General features: G+C 36.9%; 6 pseudogenes; all 6 read left to right on the forward strand.

Annotated features, from left to right (window-relative positions):
- The first annotated feature begins 7305 nt into the window (after nucleotides 1-7305).
- On the forward strand, nucleotides 7306-7424 carry LOC130431075 (5S ribosomal RNA; annotated as a pseudogene).
- A 60-nt stretch (nucleotides 7425-7484) lies between these two features.
- LOC130431043 (5S ribosomal RNA) lies at nucleotides 7485-7603 on the forward strand (annotated as a pseudogene).
- A 239-nt stretch (nucleotides 7604-7842) lies between these two features.
- LOC130431052 (5S ribosomal RNA) lies at nucleotides 7843-7961 on the forward strand (annotated as a pseudogene).
- An 8199-nt stretch (nucleotides 7962-16160) lies between these two features.
- Nucleotides 16161-16279, forward strand: LOC130431045 (5S ribosomal RNA; annotated as a pseudogene).
- A 239-nt stretch (nucleotides 16280-16518) lies between these two features.
- On the forward strand, nucleotides 16519-16637 carry LOC130431044 (5S ribosomal RNA; annotated as a pseudogene).
- A 239-nt stretch (nucleotides 16638-16876) lies between these two features.
- On the forward strand, nucleotides 16877-16995 carry LOC130431061 (5S ribosomal RNA; annotated as a pseudogene).
- The last annotated feature ends 3005 nt before the right edge of the window (nucleotides 16996-20000 follow it).

The following is a 20000-nucleotide window of genomic DNA, read 5'->3' on the forward strand; positions in this document are numbered from 1 at the left end:
GAAAATCTGCAGGATGTGCATGAGCCCTGAGCACATGATGAAGGATTGCCCGGAATTTAAGTGTCATAAGTGTGAGGAGAGAGGACATTTCTTAAGGGATTGCAATGCTGTCAAGTGCCTGGATTGCAGAAGAATCTTAAATAAATGTCAATGTTGGAACAATGAAGAAACGAATGGGAACGGGCAGGTGCATGAAAGACACAATAATGAAGATGAAGTAGCAGAAAACGGAACCACAGAAGAAAGAAACAAAGGAAAAGGAGGGAAAACGGTCACAGAGGAACAAGTAGAAAAGATAATTTCGACGAAAGATCAGGTGCAACCAAACACAAAAGGGGAAAAGATGGACAAAGAAATGGGATTACAGCAACAAGAGAATACAACAGAGGGTGAGCAGACAGAAGAAGTAACAGAACAAGGAAATAAGAAACACAAATAGATAAAGAGGAAGGAATAGCAACGCAATCAAACAACGTGGAAAACTTAGAATGGGACATGGACAAAGTCAAAATAAAGTGTGGAGAAACGATGGAGAAGGACAGTCAAATGGAAGTGGAGATAACGGGAGCGGAGGGAGATGGGCAACTAAAGAAGGATGACGACGAAGAAACAGAAAGTGAAGAACAAAAGATGGACAGCAGTGATAGAGGGCCGAGAGACAATATAAGAAGAAGAAAAATGAAGGTAAAACCAAATTTGAAATGTGCAAGAAAAAAGACAAAAGGTAACATTATTGGAGTTTTAAGAGGACTGGAAAGAGAAAATGATATATAATGCATATTAAGTATTTCTTTTTCTTTTTTCTTTTAATGGTTTTAAATTGCGTTACATTTAATGCAAGAGGACTAATGGACAAGAGAAAATTTGAGAAAGTACAAGAAAAATGTAAAGGTCAGGACATTATTGTATTACAAGAAACAAACTGGAATGACAAAGTGATGATTGATTTTAAAAAGAAATGGGATGGAGGGATTTTTTATAACAACGGAGATGGGAGATTTGGAAGAGGGGTGGCAATTTTAATGACTAATAGAGTTTTTAAAGAAAGCAAAGTATTATACAAAGACAATAAGGGAAAGTGTTTAGCGGTTGAAATGAAATATGAAGGAAGAGTTTTCATTTTAGTTAATGTGCATGCACCAGTGGAGGAGAAAGAAAAGAAAGAATATTTTAAAGATTTAAGGATTATAGTGAAAAAGTACGAAGAAATTATAATGATTGGGGATTTTAACACTGTTTTTAGTAAACAAGATATGGCTGAAGGAGTGGTTTTTAAAAGTGATACGGGGAGAAAAGAATTAAAAGCTTTAATGGAAGAAAATAACATAATAGATGTTTGGAGAGAGAGAAATGTAAGAAAAAAAGATTTTTCAAGAAGACAAATAGTGGGGAGTTTTGTATGCCAAACAAGAATTGACTTTGTTTTATGTACCAGAAATGTGGAGAATTTTATCGAAAAGATAAAATTTGAGGAAACCAGTTTCAGCGATCATAAGTTTTTATTTTTTATTTTAGACTGGAGTAAAATAATAAGAGGACCGGGAGTATGGATTTTAAACACACAGATTTTAAATAATGAAGATTATGTTGAAAAGATAAAAGAAATCATAGAAAAAGAAAAGGAAAATGGAATGTATAAAGAGGATACGAGAATATGGTGGGAGAACGTAAAATTTCTAATAAAAAAATTCTCTATTGATTACTGTAGACTCATACAGAAAAGTAAAAGACACAAAGTACAAAGAAAGTGAAATTAAAGAAAGTTTGGAAAATTAATTGAAGAAAGACAAAAAGGATATAGAGAAATTAAAGGTAATGGAAGGAAAACTAAAAGAGATGGAAGAAAAAGATTTGAAAAAATTCAAATTGAGATTCAAAAAATTGAGATTTGGAAAAGCAATGATTTTAACGGATGTTTTTAATTTCAAAGAAGTGGAGGAAATGAGGATTTTAGGAATATTAATGGGGAAGAATGAGAAGAAAACAAGAGACGACATGTGGGAGCACCTGATAACAGACATAGGGAGGAGGTTAAACTTTTCGAAACTGAGGGATCTGAACTTGAAGGGGAAGGTTTTAATATTGAATGTTTTAATGGTCTCAAAACTGTGGTACGTGTTATATGTGTCCGAAATGCCTATATGCATGGAAAAGAGGTTGAAAAAATGTTTTACTGATTTTTTATGGGAGGGGAAACCGGCAAGAATAGCTTATAACACGATTTTAGGGGAGTGGGAAAGAGGAGGTTTGGGTTTAATGGACGTGGAACAAAGAAAATATGCTATGAGAGTGAAAATTGTAAAGAAATACCTAAATGAAGAGAATCAAACTGAGTGGAAGAAAACAATGCAATTCTTTTTAAACAAATGTGGAGATTTTAATATGGGAGATGACACACTTTGGATGAAAACAAAAAGTTGGATGACAGAAGGACTACCTGAATTCTATAGAGAAATGTTTAGTGCCTGGGGAAAGTTTTTACCGAAAATTGAGTATGCGCCACATGGTAGAGAGACAATTTTAAACCAGCCTTTGTTTTTAAATAATAACATTTTAAAACAAGGAAAGGAACTGTTTTTTAAGAAATGGATGGGAGTTGGAATAACAAAAGTGAGAGATGTTTTATATGAATTTAAAGAAGGTTTTTTACAAACACAATATATTGTAGACACGATGGAGGAGGCTAATGAAGAATATAATGTGCAGGAAATAACAAATAAATACGAAGTCATTAAGAACGCAATACCAAAAGAATGGATTGAGAGAATAGAGAGTATGGAGGAAGAGACAAAAGAAAAAAACATCACTCTGAAATTGGGAGAAAAAATGTATGATTTTAAGGAATGTACTGTAAAAAAATTTTACTGTGTTTTTAGAGATGATGTTTTTAAAGAGCCGATAACGAATAAGTATTGGGTGGAAAAATTCAAAGATTTAAAAGAAGAGAGTATATGGAGAAACATGAGAGGGAAATGTGTGGAGATAAAGTTGGAGAGTGTGGAATATTTTATAAGACACAAAGTGATTTTTACTGACATTATTTTAAATAAGATTGGGATGGAACAAAGTGCTTTGTGTAAAGTGTGCCAAGAAAAGGAAGAATGGATTTTACATATGTTTTTATATTGTAAAGCATTGAGAGTTTTTTTGGAAAAATGCAAATTTGTGGTTAAGGATCTGACTGAGGAGTGGGAAGAAAATGGAATAGAATGGGACAGAGTGGTGATGTTTGGTTGGGAAAAGAACTGTGAAAACAAAAAGTTTATAAATCTGTGGATAATGATAATGAAAAGTGCTATCTGGGAAAGAAGAAATGTAGCTAAAAATGAAAAAATTGTGTTGGATGTCTGGACTGTGTTGAAAAGGAAAACGGAATTATAGATGAAAAGACTGTATGTGTATTTTAAAGGGAAACACATGTTGAATGACTATTATTGTGTTTTTACAGAACAAGTATATTGTTTTTAAAAGCTTTTAAGTGGAAATTGCCAGAGAATGAGAAAGATATCTGATTTTTGTTTGTTTTGTCTGATTTTATTTTCAGTATTTAGTTGTTTGTCATTTTTAATGTAAATTTTATGTAAATAAAAAAATAAAAAAGCACGCCCGCTCTCGTCTGATCTTGGAAGCCAAGCAAGGTTGGGCCTGGTCAGTACTTGGATGGGAGACCGCCTGGGAATACCAGGTGCTGTAAGCTTTAGTTCTTTAACCCATTTGTCCGCTTTTTTATGAGGCAAGCTTTTTTTATGATGTGAGCTCGGGAGGTCGGCTTCCGCTTACGGCCACAAAACCCTGAGCATGCAGAGTGGTACAGTCCAGAGAGTGAAGCGGGAAAAATACGCCCAAACAGTGTTGTGAGTCTGAGAACTGCAAAAAGAAGCCTATTTCGGAAAAAAAAAAATAAAAAAGGGAGGACTGGGTTGCAGTGAGGTTATTTACTCCCCAAACAGCGCTTGCTGTTTGGGGATAAAATACTTTACGCGCTGAGAAGGCCAATACGCTGGGTGACAAAATGGAGGTAGGAAGAGGCCTTGAGAAAAGGAACATGAGAGAAAAGGACAGAGAATCGGAGCAAAAAGAAAGGAGTTATGAAAAAAAGCTCACAGTGCTGGTGGAAATAGAAGGAGAAGATAGAATAACGATGATGGAATTGCTGAAAAAAGTGAGAGAAGATTGTGGAGTGGTTATCGGGTGCAGATACAAAACCCCGAAAGAATATGAGCTGACGATGGAAGAGGACAAAGGAAAGGAGAAGCTACTGGATGGACTGAGAATAAAGAAAAGTTGAGTGATGGCGAAAGAGGTGGACTGTAAGGAGATGGTGGTCTCGTTCCTCGGTCTCCCAACATATATCCAGGGAGGTTTTGAATACAGTGAGTGCAAGATTAAGTGAAAGTGAGAAAAATATATGTGAAAGAGATATAGGTATCGAAGAAATAAAAAAAGCAATTAAACAGACAAAAAAGAATAAAAGCCCTGGCTCAGATGGCTTAACGCACAAGTTTTATCAGACCTTTGTAGAGAAAGTAGCACCAATATTGCGGAAGGTTTATAGGAGAATGGAAGAGAATGGGGAAATGCCAGAGTCTATGGGGCTAGGAGTAATCACAATACTATATAAAAATAAAGGCAGTCCACTTAAGCTAGAAAATTATAGGCCTTTGAGTCTTTTAAATACAGATTACAAAATACTGACAAAAGTGCTGGCAAATAGGATAAAAGAAGTCGTAGGGTCAATAGTGTCAAAAAGCCAAGCTTATAGTATAAAGGGAAGAGATATCACAGATACAATTGGCACAATAAGGGACGTAGTAGAAGGGATGGGGAAAGACGGGAAAGGGGGACTGGTTTTATCTATAGACTTAAATAAGGCATTTGACAGGGTGGAACATAGCTTCATAGAACAGACGATGGAAAAATTTGGATTTGGAGAGAGGATACAAAAGTGGATAAGATTAATATATGGAAATTCTAAAAGTTGTGTAAAAGTTAACGGGATATTAACTGACCCCTTTCCTTTAGAGAGGTCAGTAAGGCAAGGTTGTCCGATGTCAGCATTATTGTATTCAATAACAGCCGAGCCGCTGGCGACACTCATTAAAAAAGATAAGGAAATAAAAGGAATACAAATACCAAATGGGGGATTGAGTATAATACATCAATATGCAGATGATACAACTTTAACAGTTAGGGACATGGAGAGCATAAATAAAATTAGAAAACAGATGGAAAAATATGGGAAAGCGTCAGGTGCAAAAATAAATGTGGAAAAGTCAGAAATAATGAATATAGGAGGAGTGATGGTTGAAGGGTCAGGTGTTCCATTTAAAATAACAAAAGATTTTATAAAGATTTTAGGGGTAAATGTAGGAGGGAATGCAAAAGAGGCAAGAGATGCAACATGGTCGGGAGTGCTAAATAAAATCAAACAAGTGTTACAGTTTTGGAGACTAAGAGAATTAAGACTAAGAGGCAAGGTGGTGGTTGTTAATTCTTTATTGTTAACAAAATGTAATTATGTGATGGGAGTAATTGATTTACCGGATTGGGTGTTAAATGGAATAAAAGAGGCTGTGAATATGTGTGTGTGGGGTGGGAAAGGAGTGAAAATATCAGCAAAAACATTAATAGCAGATTACAGTGAAGGGGGTTTGAGATTGACAGATTTAAATGTTAAAAGGAACGCAATAAGAGTGAAAACAATTAAAAAGTATTTATGTGGCAAAGTAGAATATGGGTGGATGGGGTATATGAGAAAATATTTAAATGAGGGTGGAGGATGTGGTGAAGAAGGTGTGTTTATGGTTTAAAAAAAGCCAATGATCGAAAAAATGCCTATGTTTTATCAAGAAGTGTTTACTGCCTGGGCTGAATTTGTGGTGAATGTAAATTATGAATGTGAAAACATAAATCAAGTGCATAATCAACCAATATTCCTGAACCCAAGAATAAGGAATAGGGGAGGGAAAATGCTCTACAATAGACTGTTCATGAGAGCGGGGGTAAGGAAAGTAAAAGATTTGGCATATGAATATGTGAAAGGTTTTTTACCGAATAGGGCAATATATGACTGTGTGGTGGGGTGGGACGATGAAATTGAGAAAGCAAAAGTGGATGGGGAATGTGAAAACATTAAAAAAAGCCTGCCTGAAAAGTGGGTAGGAGGGATTGAAAGAGAAACTACCAAAGCGGGAGATTGGGGAATACCTGAAATGTATATTGTGGAGAATGAGAAAAAGATTTTTTTGGGGGAGATAAATGTGAAAACGATATACAAAATAATGGTGAAAAAGGAAATTAAAGTGCCCGCATCAGAGGTGGTATGGCCAAGAGTGTTTCCTGGCTTGAAAGAAAAGACAATATGGAGAAACTTAAATGTAAAATATAACGGACTGGACTGTGAGAATTTGGACTTCAAACTACGACACAACAGAATATACACAAAGGTTGTAATTCATCAAATAAACAAAAATGTAAGTAGAGAATGTGACATGTGTGAGACAGAGCCAGAAACTCTAATGCATATTTTCTTTGAGTGCAAGGAGCTTGAGGAGTTCCATGCAAAAATTAAAAAACTAATAAAAGATGGAATGGGAAAAGAGGTAGCAGGCGATGAGTGGAAAAAACTGTTTCTATTTGGTGAATGTACAAATTACAAGGACAAGAAGGTGAATTTATGGAACTTAATTTTGAGTAATGCAAGGTATGCAGTATGGGTGAGGAGGAATATAGCATATTTTGATAAAAGGAAAGCGGATGTGATTGATGTGTTCAAGAGTATAGTTAGGAAGAATGTGTTTCTAATGTGGAAATATCTAAGCGAAGATGAGTTTGGAAAAGCATTTGTAGAAGAAAGTGGATTTATAAGTATAAAAGAAGGGTTAAGTATAAAGTTTTGAAAAATGAAGAGTTATGTTTGAGTTCGGTATTATTTATTTGTGTTTGAAATTGGAATTTGTTTTTTTCTTTTCTCTCATTATATTGATTATGTTTGAATGATGAATAGTGTGACTTAAATTCAAAGTGTATGTTGTATATGCTAAATAGGAATAACATGTAATGAGTCTGAGAATATAATGTTCGATGTATGAAACATGAGTCATGTAAATATAATTTATGTACTTTTTGATAATAATAAAAAAAAAAAAGCACGCCCGCTCTCGTCTGATCTCGGAAGCCAAGCAGGGTCTGGCCTGTTCAGTACTTGGATGGGAGACCACCTGGGAATACCAGGTGCTGACACCTTAAGTTCTTTAACCCATTTGTCCGCTTTTTTTGTATTTCGAGCTCGGGCGGTCGGTTTCCGCTTACGGCCACACCACCCTGAGCACGCCTGCTATCGTCTGATCTCGAAAGCCAAGCAAGGTTGGGCCTGGTCAGCACGTGGATGGGAGACCAGCTGGGAATACCAGGTGCTGTAAGCTTTAGTCCTTTAACCCATTTGGCCGCTATTTTTATGATGCGAGCTCGGGCGGTCGGTTTCCGCTTACGGCCACACCACCCTGAGCACGCCTGCTCTCGTCTGATCTCGGAGGCCAAGCAGGGTCGGGCCTGTTCAGTACTTGGATTGGAGACTAGCTGGGAATACCAGGTGCTGTAAGCTTTAGTCCTTTAACCCATTTGGCCGCTATTTTTATGATGCGAGCTCGGGCGGTCGTTTTGCGCTTACGGACACACCACCCTGAGCTCGCCCGCTATCGTCTGATCTCGAAAGCCAAGCAAGGTTGGGCCTGGTCAGCACGTGGATGGGAGACCAGCTGGGAATACCAGGTGCTGTAAGCTTTAGTCCTTTAACCCATTTGGCCGCTATTTTTATGATGCGGGCTCGGGCGGTCGGTTTCCGCTTTCGGCCACACCACCCTGAGCACGCCCGCTCTCGTCTGATCTCGGAAGCCATGAAGGGTCGGGCCTGGTCAGTACTTGGATGGAAGACCACCTGGGTATACCAGGTGCTGTAAGCTTTAGTTCTTTAAACCATTTGGCCACTTTTTTTTTGAGGCGAGCTCGGGTGGTCATTTTCCGCTTACGGCCACACCACCCTGAGTAGTGCTGTTGAGCTGACAGGAAGTGCTAGGCTGCAGTAAGGAGAGAAAGGCTCTCCATTTTTTTGCTTTGTTTTCTTTTAGTTTAACAGTTTTTCTAGAATAAAAATTTTTGTGTTTAAGCCACCTTACAGCAGCTTAAGCTGTCTGGAAGGTGGCATATTTTTGGGGAGTTTTCGCCCTTTTTTTGTTTTTCTTGGTTGAGTTTTCAAAATGGACAGACACACGGCAAAGACCTTGGATTTGGCTGGAGAGACACGATTGGTGAACGAACAAGGAACGGAGAGGCAACGAAGAGATAGAATTATGGACCAAATGGAAAAAATCCAGAAGAAGGATTATTTGAAAGAGGCAACAGTGACGGTGAATACAAGCAACGTAAATATAAAAGCAGAAGACATTATAAAAGCGGTGACGGAAAAGATTGGAATGGGGAAAATCTTGGCGGTGAGACCCAAACTAAACAAGGAGTATGAGGTGACTTTGGAAAATGTGAAAGATGTGGAATTGTTAGAAGATGGACTAATGATAAAAGAGATGAACTGTGAAATTAAGAGGCTGCAAAATAGAGAATATGTTGTTTCTTTTATGCACCTGCCTGTATACATTGATGATAATGAAATTTTAAATAAATTAAAAGTATGGGGAGTTACACCAATAGCAGGCATTAAAAGACGGGTATATCCAGGCACGATAATTGAGGACGGAACGAGATACGTAAAATCACGCTTCCCAAAAGAGATAATGTCCCTCCCATATAGCACTAAATTTGACACAGAGGAAGGGTTGCAATATTTTAGGGTGATGCACAGCCATCAGATGAAAATCTGCAGGATGTGCATGAGCCCTGAGCACATGATGAAGGATTGCCCGGAATTTAAGTGTCATAAGTGTGAGGAGAGAGGACATTTCTTAAGGGATTGCAATGCTGTCAAGTGCCTGGATTGCAGAAGAATCTTAAATAAATGTCAATGTTGGAACAATGAAGAAACGAATGGGAACGGGCAGGTGCATGAAAGACACAATAATGAAGATGAAGTAGCAGAAAACGGAACCACAGAAGAAAGAAACAAAGGAAAAGGAGGGAAAACGGTCACAGAGGAACAAGTAGAAAAGATAATTTCGACGAAAGATCAGGTGCAACCAAACACAAAAGGGGAAAAGATGGACAAAGAAATGGGATTACAGCAACAAGAGAATACAACAGAGGGTGAGCAGACAGAAGAAGTAACAGAACAAGGAAATAAGAAACACAAATAGATAAAGAGGAAGGAATAGCAACGCAATCAAACAACGTGGAAAACTTAGAATGGGACATGGACAAAGTCAAAATAAAGTGTGGAGAAACGATGGAGAAGGACAGTCAAATGGAAGTGGAGATAACGGGAGCGGAGGGAGATGGGCAACTAAAGAAGGATGACGACGAAGAAACAGAAAGTGAAGAACAAAAGATGGACAGCAGTGATAGAGGGCCGAGAGACAATATAAGAAGAAGAAAAATGAAGGTAAAACCAAATTTGAAATGTGCAAGAAAAAAGACAAAAGGTAACATTATTGGAGTTTTAAGAGGACTGGAAAGAGAAAATGATATATAATGCATATTAAGTATTTCTTTTTCTTTTTTCTTTTAATGGTTTTAAATTGCGTTACATTTAATGCAAGAGGACTAATGGACAAGAGAAAATTTGAGAAAGTACAAGAAAAATGTAAAGGTCAGGACATTATTGTATTACAAGAAACAAACTGGAATGACAAAGTGATGATTGATTTTAAAAAGAAATGGGATGGAGGGATTTTTTATAACAACGGAGATGGGAGATTTGGAAGAGGGGTGGCAATTTTAATGACTAATAGAGTTTTTAAAGAAAGCAAAGTATTATACAAAGACAATAAGGGAAAGTGTTTAGCGGTTGAAATGAAATATGAAGGAAGAGTTTTCATTTTAGTTAATGTGCATGCACCAGTGGAGGAGAAAGAAAAGAAAGAATATTTTAAAGATTTAAGGATTATAGTGAAAAAGTACGAAGAAATTATAATGATTGGGGATTTTAACACTGTTTTTAGTAAACAAGATATGGCTGAAGGAGTGGTTTTTAAAAGTGATACGGGGAGAAAAGAATTAAAAGCTTTAATGGAAGAAAATAACATAATAGATGTTTGGAGAGAGAGAAATGTAAGAAAAAAAGATTTTTCAAGAAGACAAATAGTGGGGAGTTTTGTATGCCAAACAAGAATTGACTTTGTTTTATGTACCAGAAATGTGGAGAATTTTATCGAAAAGATAAAATTTGAGGAAACCAGTTTCAGCGATCATAAGTTTTTATTTTTTATTTTAGACTGGAGTAAAATAATAAGAGGACCGGGAGTATGGATTTTAAACACACAGATTTTAAATAATGAAGATTATGTTGAAAAGATAAAAGAAATCATAGAAAAAGAAAAGGAAAATGGAATGTATAAAGAGGATACGAGAATATGGTGGGAGAACGTAAAATTTCTAATAAAAAAATTCTCTATTGATTACTGTAGACTCATACAGAAAAGTAAAAGACACAAAGTACAAAGAAAGTGAAATTAAAGAAAGTTTGGAAAATTAATTGAAGAAAGACAAAAAGGATATAGAGAAATTAAAGGTAATGGAAGGAAAACTAAAAGAGATGGAAGAAAAAGATTTGAAAAAATTCAAATTGAGATTCAAAAAATTGAGATTTGGAAAAGCAATGATTTTAACGGATGTTTTTAATTTCAAAGAAGTGGAGGAAATGAGGATTTTAGGAATATTAATGGGGAAGAATGAGAAGAAAACAAGAGACGACATGTGGGAGCACCTGATAACAGACATAGGGAGGAGGTTAAACTTTTCGAAACTGAGGGATCTGAACTTGAAGGGGAAGGTTTTAATATTGAATGTTTTAATGGTCTCAAAACTGTGGTACGTGTTATATGTGTCCGAAATGCCTATATGCATGGAAAAGAGGTTGAAAAAATGTTTTACTGATTTTTTATGGGAGGGGAAACCGGCAAGAATAGCTTATAACACGATTTTAGGGGAGTGGGAAAGAGGAGGTTTGGGTTTAATGGACGTGGAACAAAGAAAATATGCTATGAGAGTGAAAATTGTAAAGAAATACCTAAATGAAGAGAATCAAACTGAGTGGAAGAAAACAATGCAATTCTTTTTAAACAAATGTGGAGATTTTAATATGGGAGATGACACACTTTGGATGAAAACAAAAAGTTGGATGACAGAAGGACTACCTGAATTCTATAGAGAAATGTTTAGTGCCTGGGGAAAGTTTTTACCGAAAATTGAGTATGCGCCACATGGTAGAGAGACAATTTTAAACCAGCCTTTGTTTTTAAATAATAACATTTTAAAACAAGGAAAGGAACTGTTTTTTAAGAAATGGATGGGAGTTGGAATAACAAAAGTGAGAGATGTTTTATATGAATTTAAAGAAGGTTTTTTACAAACACAATATATTGTAGACACGATGGAGGAGGCTAATGAAGAATATAATGTGCAGGAAATAACAAATAAATACGAAGTCATTAAGAACGCAATACCAAAAGAATGGATTGAGAGAATAGAGAGTATGGAGGAAGAGACAAAAGAAAAAAACATCACTCTGAAATTGGGAGAAAAAATGTATGATTTTAAGGAATGTACTGTAAAAAAATTTTACTGTGTTTTTAGAGATGATGTTTTTAAAGAGCCGATAACGAATAAGTATTGGGTGGAAAAATTCAAAGATTTAAAAGAAGAGAGTATATGGAGAAACATGAGAGGGAAATGTGTGGAGATAAAGTTGGAGAGTGTGGAATATTTTATAAGACACAAAGTGATTTTTACTGACATTATTTTAAATAAGATTGGGATGGAACAAAGTGCTTTGTGTAAAGTGTGCCAAGAAAAGGAAGAATGGATTTTACATATGTTTTTATATTGTAAAGCATTGAGAGTTTTTTTGGAAAAATGCAAATTTGTGGTTAAGGATCTGACTGAGGAGTGGGAAGAAAATGGAATAGAATGGGACAGAGTGGTGATGTTTGGTTGGGAAAAGAACTGTGAAAACAAAAAGTTTATAAATCTGTGGATAATGATAATGAAAAGTGCTATCTGGGAAAGAAGAAATGTAGCTAAAAATGAAAAAATTGTGTTGGATGTCTGGACTGTGTTGAAAAGGAAAACGGAATTATAGATGAAAAGACTGTATGTGTATTTTAAAGGGAAACACATGTTGAATGACTATTATTGTGTTTTTACAGAACAAGTATATTGTTTTTAAAAGCTTTTAAGTGGAAATTGCCAGAGAATGAGAAAGATATCTGATTTTTGTTTGTTTTGTCTGATTTTATTTTCAGTATTTAGTTGTTTGTCATTTTTAATGTAAATTTTATGTAAATAAAAAAATAAAAAAGCACGCCCGCTCTCGTCTGATCTTGGAAGCCAAGCAAGGTTGGGCCTGGTCAGTACTTGGATGGGAGACCGCCTGGGAATACCAGGTGCTGTAAGCTTTAGTTCTTTAACCCATTTGTCCGCTTTTTTATGAGGCAAGCTTTTTTTATGATGTGAGCTCGGGAGGTCGGCTTCCGCTTACGGCCACAAAACCCTGAGCATGCAGAGTGGTACAGTCCAGAGAGTGAAGCGGGAAAAATACGCCCAAACAGTGTTGTGAGTCTGAGAACTGCAAAAAGAAGCCTATTTCGGAAAAAAAAAATTAAAAAAGGGAGGACTGGGTTGCAGTGAGGTTATTTACTCCCCAAACAGCGCTTGCTGTTTGGGGATAAAATACTTTACGCGCTGAGAAGGCCAATACGCTGGGTGACAAAATGGAGGTAGGAAGAGGCCTTGAGAAAAGGAACATGAGAGAAAAGGACAGAGAATCGGAGCAAAAAGAAAGGAGTTATGAAAAAAAGCTCACAGTGCTGGTGGAAATAGAAGGAGAAGATAGAATAACGATGATGGAATTGCTGAAAAAAGTGAGAGAAGATTGTGGAGTGGTTATCGGGTGCAGATACAAAACCCCGAAAGAATATGAGCTGACGATGGAAGAGGACAAAGGAAAGGAGAAGCTACTGGATGGACTGAGAATAAAGAAAAGTTGAGTGATGGCGAAAGAGGTGGACTGTAAGGAGATGGTGGTCTCGTTCCTCGGTCTCCCAACATATATCCAGGGAGGTTTTGAATACAGTGAGTGCAAGATTAAGTGAAAGTGAGAAAAATATATGTGAAAGAGATATAGGTATCGAAGAAATAAAAAAAGCAATTAAACAGACAAAAAAGAATAAAAGCCCTGGCTCAGATGGCTTAACGCACAAGTTTTATCAGACCTTTGTAGAGAAAGTAGCACCAATATTGCGGAAGGTTTATAGGAGAATGGAAGAGAATGGGGAAATGCCAGAGTCTATGGGGCTAGGAGTAATCACAATACTATATAAAAATAAAGGCAGTCCACTTAAGCTAGAAAATTATAGGCCTTTGAGTCTTTTAAATACAGATTACAAAATACTGACAAAAGTGCTGGCAAATAGGATAAAAGAAGTCGTAGGGTCAATAGTGTCAAAAAGCCAAGCTTATAGTATAAAGGGAAGAGATATCACAGATACAATTGGCACAATAAGGGACGTAGTAGAAGGGATGGGGAAAGACGGGAAAGGGGGACTGGTTTTATCTATAGACTTAAATAAGGCATTTGACAGGGTGGAACATAGCTTCATAGAACAGACGATGGAAAAATTTGGATTTGGAGAGAGGATACAAAAGTGGATAAGATTAATATATGGAAATTCTAAAAGTTGTGTAAAAGTTAACGGGATATTAACTGACCCCTTTCCTTTAGAGAGGTCAGTAAGGCAAGGTTGTCCGATGTCAGCATTATTGTATTCAATAACAGCCGAGCCGCTGGCGACACTCATTAAAAAAGATAAGGAAATAAAAGGAATACAAATACCAAATGGGGGATTGAGTATAATACATCAATATGCAGATGATACAACTTTAACAGTTAGGGACATGGAGAGCATAAATAAAATTAGAAAACAGATGGAAAAATATGGGAAAGCGTCAGGTGCAAAAATAAATGTGGAAAAGTCAGAAATAATGAATATAGGAGGAGTGATGGTTGAAGGGTCAGGTGTTCCATTTAAAATAACAAAAGATTTTATAAAGATTTTAGGGGTAAATGTAGGAGGGAATGCAAAAGAGGCAAGAGATGCAACATGGTCGGGAGTGCTAAATAAAATCAAACAAGTGTTACAGTTTTGGAGACTAAGAGAATTAAGACTAAGAGGCAAGGTGGTGGTTGTTAATTCTTTATTGTTAACAAAATGTAATTATGTGATGGGAGTAATTGATTTACCGGATTGGGTGTTAAATGGAATAAAAGAGGCTGTGAATATGTGTGTGTGGGGTGGGAAAGGAGTGAAAATATCAGCAAAAACATTAATAGCAGATTACAGTGAAGGGGGTTTGAGATTGACAGATTTAAATGTTAAAAGGAACGCAATAAGAGTGAAAACAATTAAAAAGTATTTATGTGGCAAAGTAGAATATGGGTGGATGGGGTATATGAGAAAATATTTAAATGAGGGTGGAGGATGTGGTGAAGAAGGTGTGTTTATGGTTTAAAAAAAGCCAATGATCGAAAAAATGCCTATGTTTTATCAAGAAGTGTTTACTGCCTGGGCTGAATTTGTGGTGAATGTAAATTATGAATGTGAAAACATAAATCAAGTGCATAATCAACCAATATTCCTGAACCCAAGAATAAGGAATAGGGGAGGGAAAATGCTCTACAATAGACTGTTCATGAGAGCGGGGGTAAGGAAAGTAAAAGATTTGAATATGTGAAAGGTTTTTTACCGAATAGGGCAATATATGACTGTGTGGTGGGGTGGGACGATGAAATTGAGAAAGCAAAAGTGGATGGGGAATGTGAAAACATTAAAAAAAGCCTGCCTGAAAAGTGGGTAGGAGGGATTGAAAGAGAAACTACCAAAGCGGGAGATTGGGGAATACCTGAAATGTATATTGTGGAGAATGAGAAAAAGATTTTTTTGGGGGAGATAAATGTGAAAACGATATACAAAATAATGGTGAAAAAGGAAATTAAAGTGCCCGCATCAGAGGTGGTATGGCCAAGAGTGTTTCCTGGCTTGAAAGAAAAGACAATATGGAGAAACTTAAATGTAAAATATAACGGACTGGACTGTGAGAATTTGGACTTCAAACTACGACACAACAGAATATACACAAAGGTTGTAATTCATCAAATAAACAAAAATGTAAGTAGAGAATGTGACATGTGTGAGACAGAGCCAGAAACTCTAATGCATATTTTCTTTGAGTGCAAGGAGCTTGAGGAGTTCCATGCAAAAATTAAAAAACTAATAAAAGATGGAATGGGAAAAGAGGTAGCAGGCGATGAGTGGAAAAAACTGTTTCTATTTGGTGAATGTACAAATTACAAGGACAAGAAGGTGAATTTATGGAACTTAATTTTGAGTAATGCAAGGTATGCAGTATGGGTGAGGAGGAATATAGCATATTTTGATAAAAGGAAAGCGGATGTGATTGATGTGTTCAAGAGTATAGTTAGGAAGAATGTGTTTCTAATGTGGAAATATCTAAGCGAAGATGAGTTTGGAAAAGCATTTGTAGAAGAAAGTGGATTTATAAGTATAAAAGAAGGGTTAAGTATAAAGTTTTGAAAAATGAAGAGTTATGTTTGAGTTCGGTATTATTTATTTGTGTTTGAAATTGGAATTTGTTTTTTTCTTTTCTCTCATTATATTGATTATGTTTGAATGATGAATAGTGTGACTTAAATTCAAAGTGTATGTTGTATATGCTAAATAGGAATAACATGTAATGAGTCTGAGAATATAATGTTCGATGTATGAAACATGAGTCATGTAAATATAATTTATGTACTTTTTGATAATAATAAAAAAAAAAAGCACGCCCGCTCTCGTCTGATCTCGGAAGCCAAGCAGGGTCTGGCCTGTTCAGTACTTGGATGGGAGACCACCTGGGAATACCAGGTGCTGACACCTTAAGTTCTTTAACCCATTTGTCCGCTTTTTTTGTATTTCGAGCTCGGGCGGTCGGTTTCCGCTTACGGCCACACCACCCTGAGCACGCCTGCTCTCGTCTGATCTCGGAAGCCAAGCAGGGTCAGGCCTGGTCAGTACATGGATGGGAGACCACCTGGGAATACCAGGTGCTGAAAGCGTTAGTCCTTTAACCCATTTGGCCGCTATTTTTATGATGCGAGCTAGGGCGGTCGGTTTCCACTTACGGCCACACCACCCTGAGCACGCCTGCTATCGTCTGATCTCGAAAGCCAAGCAAGGTTGGGCCTGGTCAGCACGTGGATGGGAGACCAGCTGGGAATACCAGGTGCTGTAAGCTTTAGTCCTTTAACCCATTTGGCCGCTATTTTTATGATGCGAGCTCGGGCGGTCGGTTTCCGCTTACGGCCACACCACCCTGAGCACGCCTGCTCTCGTCTGATCTCGGAGGCCAAGCAGGGTCGGGCCTGTTCAGTACTTGGATTGGAGACTAGCTGGGAATACCAGGTGCTGTAAGCTTTAGTCCTTTAACCCATTTGGCCGCTATTTTTATGATGCGAGCTCGGGCGGTCGTTTTGCGCTTACGGACACACCACCCTGAGCTCGCCCGCTATCGTCTGATCTCGAAAGCCAAGCAAGGTTGGGCCTGGTCAGCACGTGGATGGGAGACCAGCTGGGAATACCAGGTGCTGTAAGCTTTAGTCCTTTAACCCATTTGGCCGCTATTTTTATGATGCGGGCTCGGGCGGTCGGTTTCCGCTTTCGGCCACACCACCCTGAGCACGCCCGCTCTCGTCTGATCTCGGAAGCCATGAAGGGTCGGGCCTGGTCAGTACTTGGATGGAAGACCACCTGGGTATACCAGGTACTGTAAGCTTTAGTTCTTTAAACCATTTGGCCACTTTTTTTTTGAGGCGAGCTCGGGTGGTCATTTTCCGCTTACGGCCACACCACCCTGAGTAGTGCTGTTGAGCTGACAGGAAGTGCTAGGCTGCAGTAAGGAGAGAAAGGCTCTCCATTTTTTTGCTTTGTTTTCTTTTAGTTTAACAGTTTTTCTAGAATAAAAATTTTTGTGTTTAAGCCACCTTACAGCAGCTTAAGCTGTCTGGAAGGTGGCATATTTTTGGGGAGTTTTCGCCCTTTTTTTGTTTTTCTTGGTTGAGTTTTCAAAATGGACAGACACACGGCAAAGACCTTGGATTTGGCTGGAGAGACACGATTGGTGAACGAACAAGGAACGGAGAGGCAACGAAGAGATAGAATTATGGACCAAATGGAAAAAATCCAGAAGAAGGATTATTTGAAAGAGGCAACAGTGACGGTGAATACAAGCAACGTAAATATAAAAGCAGAAGACATTATAAAAGCGGTGACGGAAAAGATTGGAATGGGGAAAATCTTGGCGGTGAGACCCAAACTAAACAAGGAGTATGAGGTGACTTTGGAAAATGTGAAAGATGTGGAATTGTTAGAAGATGGACTAATGATAAAAGAGATGAACTGTGAAATTAAGAGGCTGCAAAATAGAGAATATGTTGTTTCTTTTATGCACCTGCCTGTATACATTGATGATAATGAAATTTTAAATAAATTAAAAGTATGGGGAGTTACACCAATAGCAGGCATTAAAAGACGGGTATATCCAGGCACGATAATTGAGGACGGAACGAGATACGTAAAATCACGCTTCCCAAAAGAGATAATGTCCCTCCCATATAGCACTAAATTTGACACAGAGGAAGGGTTGCAATATTTTAGGGTGATGCACAGCCATCAGATGAAAATCTGCAGGATGTGCATGAGCCCTGAGCACATGATGAAGGATTGCCCGGAATTTAAGTGTCATAAGTGTGAGGAGAGAGGACATTTCTTAAGGGATTGCAATGCTGTCAAGTGCCTGGATTGCAGAAGAATCTTAAATAAATGTCAATGTTGGAACAATGAAGAAACGAATGTGAACGGGCAGGTGCATGAAAGACACAATAATGAAGATGAAGTAGCAGAAAACGGAACCACAGAAGAAAGAAACAAAGGAAAAGGAGGGAAAACGGTCACAGAGGAACAAATAGAAAAGACAATTTCGACGAAAGATCAGGTGCAACCAAACACAAAAGGGGAAAAGATGGACAAAGAAATTGGAGTACAGCAACAAGAGAATACAACAGAGGGTGAGCAGACAGAAGAAGTAACAGAACAAGGAAATAAGAAACACAAATAGATAAAGAGGAAGGAATAGCAACGCAATCAAACAACGTGGAAAACTTAGAATGGGACATGGACAAAGTCAAAATAAAGTGTGGAGAAACGATGGAGAAGGACAGTCAAATGGAAGTGGAGATAACGGGAGCGGAGGGAGATGGGCATGGATGACGACGAAGAAACAGAAAGTGAAGAACAAAAGATGGACAGCAGTGATAGAGGGCCGAGAGACAATATAAGAAGAAGAAAAATGAAGGTAAAACCAAATTTGAAATGTGCAAGAAAAAAGACAAAAGGTAACATTATTGGAGTTTTAAGAGGACTGGAAAGAGAAAATGATATATAATGCATATTAAGTATTTCTTTTTCTTTTTTCTTTTAATGGTTTTAAATTGCGTTACATTTAATGCAAGAGGACTAATGGACAAGAGAAAATTTGAAAAAGTACAAGAAAAATGTAAAGGTCAAGACATTATTGTATTACAAGAAACAAACTGGAATGACAAAGTGATGATTGATTTTAAAAAGAAATGGGATGGAGGGATTTTTTATAACAACGGAGATGGGAGATTTGGAAGAGGGGTGGCAATTTTAATGACTAACAGAGTTTTTAAAGAAAGCAAAGTATTATACAAAGACAATAAGGGAAAATGTTTAGCGGTTGAAATAAAATATGAAGGAAGAGTTTTCATTTTAGTAAATGTGCATGCACCAGTGGAGGAGAAAGAAAAGAAAGAATATTTTAAAGATTTAAGGAATATAGTGAAAAAGTATAAAGAAATTATAATGATTGGGGATTTTAACACTGTTTTTAGTAAACAAGATATGGCGGAAGGAATGGTTTTTAAAAGTGATACGGGGAGAAAAGAATTAAAAGCTTTAATGGAAGAAAATAACATAATAGATGTTTGGAGAGAGAGAAATGGAAGAAAAAAAGATTTTTCAAGAAGACAAATAGTGGGGAGTTTTGTATGCCAAACAAGAATTGACTTTGTTTTATGTAGCAGAAATGTGGAGAATTTTATCGAAAAGATAAAATTTGAGGAAACCAGTTTCAGCGATCATAAGTTTTTATTTTAGACTGGAGTAAAATAATAAGAGGACCGGGAGTATGGATTTTAAACACACAGATTTTAAATAATGAAGATTATGTTGAAAAGATAAAAGAAATCATAGAAAAAGAAAAGGAAAATGGAATGTATAAAGAGGATAAGAGAATATGGTGGGAGAACGTAAAATTTCTAATAAATTTTTTTTCTATGGATTACTGTAGACTCATACAGAAAAGTAAAAGGTACAAAGAAAGTGAAATTAAAGAAAGTTTGGAAAATGAATTGAAGAAAGACAAAAAGGATATAGAGAAATTAAAGGTACTGGAAGGAAAACTAAAAGAGATGGAAGAAAAAAAATATGAGGGAGCGAGGCTTAGAAGCAAAGCAAAATATGTGGTGGAAGGAGAAAAATGCACTAAATACTTTTTCGATCTTGAAAAGCAGAAAGGGAAAGCTGAAACAATAAAAGAAATAAAGGGGAAAAATGGAAAAATTGTAGAAGAGAATGAAAAGATTTTAGATGAAATAAGGTTTTTCTATGAAGATCTATTTAATGCAAGGGGAGTGGAAAAGGAAGAAAAAGAGAAACTATTAAATCAGATAAAAACAAAAGTAAGTGAGGAAGACAAAG

The sequence above is a fragment of the Triplophysa dalaica genome, chromosome 10 (genome assembly GCF_015846415.1).
Source record: "Triplophysa dalaica isolate WHDGS20190420 chromosome 10, ASM1584641v1, whole genome shotgun sequence".
NCBI lineage: Eukaryota > Metazoa > Chordata > Actinopteri > Cypriniformes > Nemacheilidae > Triplophysa > Triplophysa dalaica.